Here is a 6328-nt window from a genome sequence, read left to right as displayed (position 1 = left end):
AACAAACAAACAAACAAACACAAAAGCTTCCTCCAAAATCAATCAACCCAAAGGAATCTAAATGTAAAATGGAAAGGGGAACTATAAACGTGGGGGAAGAAATGTGAAAACTCACGTTGAGTTGCAGAAACATCGCTAATCAAGACACCAGTCCTAGAAGCCATAAGGGAAACTGTGACTGACTTGACTTCTTAACAATTACAGACTGCAAAGGCTACCTTCAGCCAAGGCAGCCATGAGAGGCCAGGCCACTGTGTGCAGCAGGTACGTGGACCACAGGTGACTCACTGTCCACAGGACACAGGAGCTGACATATCAACGTGGAGAGACTGAACCCAAATCCTTAAACGTGGGGAGACACAGGAACAAATCCTTCTCAGGGAAGGGGCTTGCCCAGCGTCAGGCAGCTCCTGAGGGCAGAGTAGAGGCCCACACCTCCTGGTGCTGGTGGCTGAGGAGGGAGATGTGGTTTCAGTAACGCAACAGCTCCCAGGTGTGTCTCTGCTATAGACACAGAAATCTGGGCTCAGACTCATCCAGCTCAGACACACAGGACCACCTCCTACGTCTCCATCCCCCACAGTTATGAGCGAGGTCGGCCAAGAGCAGGGAGGCAGAGCCCACCCACCCTCCTGCTCAGTGTCTCAATGTGGCACCCGGGCAAGTCATTCCCCTCTCAGGGCCTCAGTTTCCCACCAGGCCCGGCACTAAGCGGAAAGAGTGGGTGAAACAATGTCACGATTTGAACTCTCAAAGGCAATCCTTTACCCCATCAGTCCCAGCAGCAGCCCCAGAAGGCAGCCTCAGGGCATCTAGGCTACAAGGAATGAAGGCTCTTACTCACCTACCCATCCCCCAACTTTTCTGCTTCCCCCCACACCCCTTCTTCCACCTCTTCTACCTCCTCCACATCACCCCACTTCCACCTTCTCTGCCTCCTCCACATCCCCCCACATCCCCCTCCTCTGCTTCTTCCACATCCCCCCACATCCCCCTCCTCTGCCTCCTCCACATCCCCCCACATCTACCTCCTTCAAATCCCCCCACACCCACCTCCTTTGCCTCCTCCACATCCCCCCACATCCACCTCCTCTGCCTCTTCCAGATCCACCTCCTCCGGCTCCTCCACATCCACCTCTTGTGCCTCCTCCACATCCACCTCCTCTACCTCCTACACATCCCCCCACATCCACCTCCTCTGCCTCCTACACATCACCCCACATCCACCTCCTCTGCCTCCTACACATCACCCCACATCCATCTCTTCTACTTCCTCCACATCCCCCCACACCCACCTCCTCACCTCCTCCACATCCCCTCACCATCCCCCTTGTTTTGGGGTCACTGGTTCCTGTCTCAGGAGTCCAGGTCTAAGCTTAGCTGGAGGGAGGATGTAAACCCACATAAGCAGTGTCCCCCTTCCTCTCCACTGTTCAGGGGTACTGAGGTAGAGAGGAATGTCAGACAAAACTGGGTTCCAATCTGGGCTCTGTCACTGCTTACATGTGCCTTTGGGCCCATTACCACCCCCCACCCCCAGCTTCAGTTTCCCTCACCTACACAACAGTGACAATATCCTTGTCTTACAAAGTGTGAGGATGAGAAGATGGGGGAGGTGCTCCTACCTCCCAACTTACCGAGAATCTCCCTCTGGAAGAATTGAAACAAGACCCGCTTGTTCTTAGCTGTGCACACCCACTCAGCAGCACAAATACCTTCAGGGTCTAAGGTACTTGGAGAGGAAAACTGAAAGCAAATGCCCAAGTTCTGAGAAGTTAAGGATCAACCACATTTCCCAACCTGCACCACGACAGTCCAGCCCCGCCCTGCGTGCTGCCCCAGTACAGGAGCAAACCCAGCTCTGACCTCCCAGGTCCTTTTCCACTGAGCCCATCCTGCCTCCCTCATGTTTCTAGAAGGAAGACCTGCTACAGACAGACAGAGGAATCCTGGGCAAATTTCTCCCTCCACCCCATGTACTTTATCCCAGACCCCTTCTTTCTCATCCTCCCCACAAGCCCCCAATGCCCCACCGCCTTAGTTACCCTTCTGTCCCCAGCAACGAGCACCTCCCTGAACACAGCAGATGCTCACTGCCTCCTTGCATTGCCCAACTCTGGGATCACCTCCTCTGAGAAGCCCTCCAGCATCTCCCCCTCCCAGAGTCCACTGTCCCCTGCAGGCTCTGCTCCCCTGGCACCTGGGGGAAGCCCAAGGCCACTGTGTCCCTGTGTCCCCTGACCCTTTAGAGCAGGCCTCTCTGAACCTATCCCTGGTGGCAGGGTCAGTGCCTCGGAATCTCGGCGACCTGTCCGAGGAGGCCATCTCTGGTGGTCATGGCCGTCTGTGGGAGCACAAGTTTGTGGGCGTTGGCAGAGAGAATCCGGCTGTTCCCTCTCTGGCCCCTTTCCTCTTGACAGCAGATCTCTCTATAGGAAGCCCAGTGTCGCGGTCACACAGAAGAGTCTGAAAACAGAAGGGACGCAGGGCTGAGTGTGTGCCAGGCACCATGCGGGAACCTTCCAGGCCTCTCCTACTTGATTCTCACACCGGCTCTAGGCATCACCACCTGCATTTCACAGATCAAGAACCAGGAGGGAAATGGCTCCGCCTGTAAGTGGTGCAGCTGATGGGCTTTTCCTCTTTGCCCCCCCCCATTACCCCCCCACCAGGCGGGGCTGGGTGTGGACCCCACAGGCCAACATGGTCCTTCCATGAGGCCTGCTCATCCCGGACAAAGGTCCATGGGGCGCCACGGCCACCTCCCCCACTTTTCACGGAGGGCGGCAGAGTGATGATGGTATTGCATGAGGACCACACACCAGGGCTTCACATAATCCCCCAGCAAAGGCCTGGTTTCAGAGAAGAGGAAGCCAAGGTGAGGGGAGAGGCGGGCCTTGCACCAGGCACCTCAGGGGTGGGGCCAAACTCAGAGCAAGTGTCACAGTTGGCCTCTGACACTGTTTACAGTTATTTTTTGTCTTGTTTTCCCTGTAACCTGCCTTCCTCCTGGTTCCTCCCCCTTTCACTAGCCTGACTGCCTATAGACACCCCACACCCTGTGAGGAGCAGAGTCATGCCAGACCCACAGGGGCGGAGTCCCGTTGTCCAAAGGGTCCTCTGATAAGAACGCAGAAAGGACCCCAAACTGATGTCCATGGCCTCGGTGAACACGGTCTCCTGGCGGAACAACTGGAAAGTGGGGGCTACAAAGCCAAATGACGTGAGATGGGCGCCTCTTGGCATGAGCTGAGATCACCCCACTTAGGGACCCTAATGACCCAGTGACTATTCAGTAGGGCTCAGCTGGACCCCCGACATCACAAGAAAGGTCACCTGGGATGACGACAGCTCGGAGGTGGGGTCTTGGACAAATTCTTTGGTCAATAAGCCATCTCAGCCCACTGTGAGAAAAATCCCACTCAGGGGGAAAGTAACTCCAAAATCACAGGGACAGGGGTCAGGCATGTGCCACCAGCATCGCCTGGTGGAGGCTGGAGGAGTCACAGCTGGAGGCACTCAGCCAGCACCCTCACCCCAGCCCGGCCCAGTCTCTCCAACACGTGGGGAGGGGAGGTTGGCTCAGACACGCTGGACACGAAGAGTTTTGTGTCCAGAGCAGGCCCCTGTCTCCCTGTCCTCCTCCTGTTTATAGGCCAGTGGGGTGGGCAGGGAGCATGTAACCCAGGGGGCTGGTGCCGTCATCAGAGTGGCTCGCCCATGGCACCTTGGGCTGCAGAGCGCAGGGCACTGCTCTCCATGCCAACATCACCTGCCAACCTCATGGGAGGTGGCCACTGGCCTCAGCCCCTCGTTGCCAGATTTCCAGCATCATTCATATTATCCCAAAGCTGGGCCCTTGTTCCCTGAGCCCCACAGGCCCCGGGGAGCCCCTTCTTCATGGGTGTGGCCAGGTGAGAGGAGAGAGACACATGTGAAGCTCCCTCGTCAATGGCAAAGTCCCTGAGAATGAGGACCAGGCGTTGCTCATCTTCTCCTCCCCAGGGGCAGACAAGGACTGGACACTCAGAAAGCACTATGTGGCCCCTGCTGGTTTGACTCAGTGGATAGAGCCACGGCCTGGGGACTGAAGGGTCCCGAGTTTGATTCCAGTCAAGTGCACATGCCTGGCTTTCGGGCTCCCAGTAGGGGGCATGCAGTAGGCAGCTGATAAATGATTCTCTCTCATTAATGATGTTTCTCTCTCTCTCTCCTTCTCCCTTCCTCTCTGAAATCAATAAGAATATATATTTACTAGTGGCACAGTGCATGAAATTCATGCATGGGGGCAGGTATTCCTCAGCATGGCCTGCACCCTCTCCAATCTGGGACCCCTCGAAGGATGTCCTACTGCTGGTTTACAGGGATCAGGCCTAAACTGGCAGTCGGACATCCCTCTCACAACCCAGGACTACTGGCTCCAACCTCTCACCTGCCTGCCTGCCTGCCTACCTGATTGCCCTAATCACTCTGCCTGCCAGCCTGCTCTCCCGCAACTGCCCCCCACTGCCAGCCTGCTCACCCCCAAATGCCACCCCACCAGCCTGATCACCCCCAACTGCTCCCCGTGCCAGCCTGCTCACCCCAACAGCCCCCCCACCCCACGCTGGCCTGCCCCTTTCTCACAGGCGTCCTGGCAGCGGAACCCGAGTGGCCACACTGCAGTTCCATCACTGTCCTTTCAGAGTGGCCTCCCTCCCAGCCAGAACCCTGCAGGCGCAGGTCCTCTGCCCCAAATACTCTCACCCCACTTTCCTCCCCATCCTTTCAATCCTTGGTGCCCCCTCTTCAGGGAAGCCTTCCTTGACTCCTCACACTAAGCCAAGCCCCCGATAAGAGAGCTCTCTCCTTAATGTCGGACTGGCAGGAAGTGATGGAGGATCCAGCAGAATCGGTACCCACTGCTCAAAGCATTTCTAAAGAGCAAACAAATTCTTCATGAGCCCCGTGAGAACTGGTACCTCGCCCGACAGGCTGCTCACACATCCTTGTGCTCCTCAGAGGGCTATCAGACACGTGGGCCCTAGCGAGGAAGCCTCTGTGTGTTTCCAACTTGCCCCTCTAAGGTCAGGGAGGTCAAGGTCACGCTGACCTGAGTGGCCTGGAAAGGAACCTTCTCTTTTGTTCTGTTGACCTTGGTTGACTCACCTTGCTCGTATCAAGGAGAGCCAGGGTTTCCTTGCCGGTGTGAGTCTGGTCCTCGCTATGGGCCAAGGAAGGCAAAGCCCATGAGTGCTGTCCGGGGAGCAGTGTCCCACAGTCCAGCTTCGGGGTATCACTTCCCAAATCAACCCTCAGTGAGCCTTGTCTCAGCTCTGCCCTCAGGGGACCCCAGGCTCCAACAGGTTACATCTGGCTGGGTGGAGGCCTCGGGGTTTTGTGCAGAGTAATGAGAAGCAGGTGCTTGGTAAGATCTGTGTTCCTAAGAACTGTTCTGGCTCAGTGTACAGATGGTTCGGGGGCAGGGGCAGTGCCACAAGGGTAAACACAGGATGACCATCTCGAAGCTCTTGCAGGAGGGAAAATGTGAGGGTAGCTTGGAGAAATGTTTGCTGTCTCCCTGTCTATTTATAGATGACCCTCTGTCACCCCTGCAAACAAGCCCTTCTGATCTTTTTTTTTTTTTAATTTTATTGCTTTTTACAGAGAAGAAGGGAGAGGGATAGAGAGTTAGAAACATCAATGAGAGAGACACATCGATCTGCTGCCCTGGGCCCCAACGATCTGTTAATCCTGGGCCCCAGCTGCTGGGCAAGGAAGCCACCTGTGTTCAGCCAAGCCACCTGTGGAGAAGCTTCCCCCGGGTGTCCCAGCAGAGTTTACGGGGCACCGAGGTCTCAGGGACTTGACTGGACAGGAGAGTGGGAGCCCAGTGAGCGAGCAGGAGCAATGGAAGATTTGCTCCCTGAGTTCATGGAGGACAGGCTCATGGGGAAGGGAAGCCAGGCACCCAGAGCCCAGATGAACCCACTAATCCCCACCTCAAAGGCTCAGAGTACCAGTCCATCTTACTGAACCAACATCTGCAGAACACAAGGTGGGGAGAAACAGAGGGTCTAGAATATCATCGTGTCCACACCACCTCCTCTGATGATGGAGAGGCTGTGTCTCAGGGCCAACTGGTAGATCTCCTTGACCTGCTGCAGTATCTGTTTTCACTTCTCTTTTTTTTTTCAAATCAACCACTGTTCTAAGAGCATTTGCAGGTTCATTGTAATTTCCTTGGTCTCTCAGAGCATCCTGACCCCAACGAGCACCAGCAACTTGTCAAATGTTTTACCCACTCTGCTGTCATCACCACCGCCATCACGGCCCCCATCATCATCAT

The sequence above is a fragment of the Cnephaeus nilssonii genome, assembly GCF_951640355.1.
Source record: "Cnephaeus nilssonii genome assembly, chromosome: 6".
Classification (NCBI taxonomy): Eukaryota; Metazoa; Chordata; class Mammalia; order Chiroptera; family Vespertilionidae; genus Cnephaeus; species Cnephaeus nilssonii.
Note: the sequence above shows the minus strand (reverse complement) of the source record.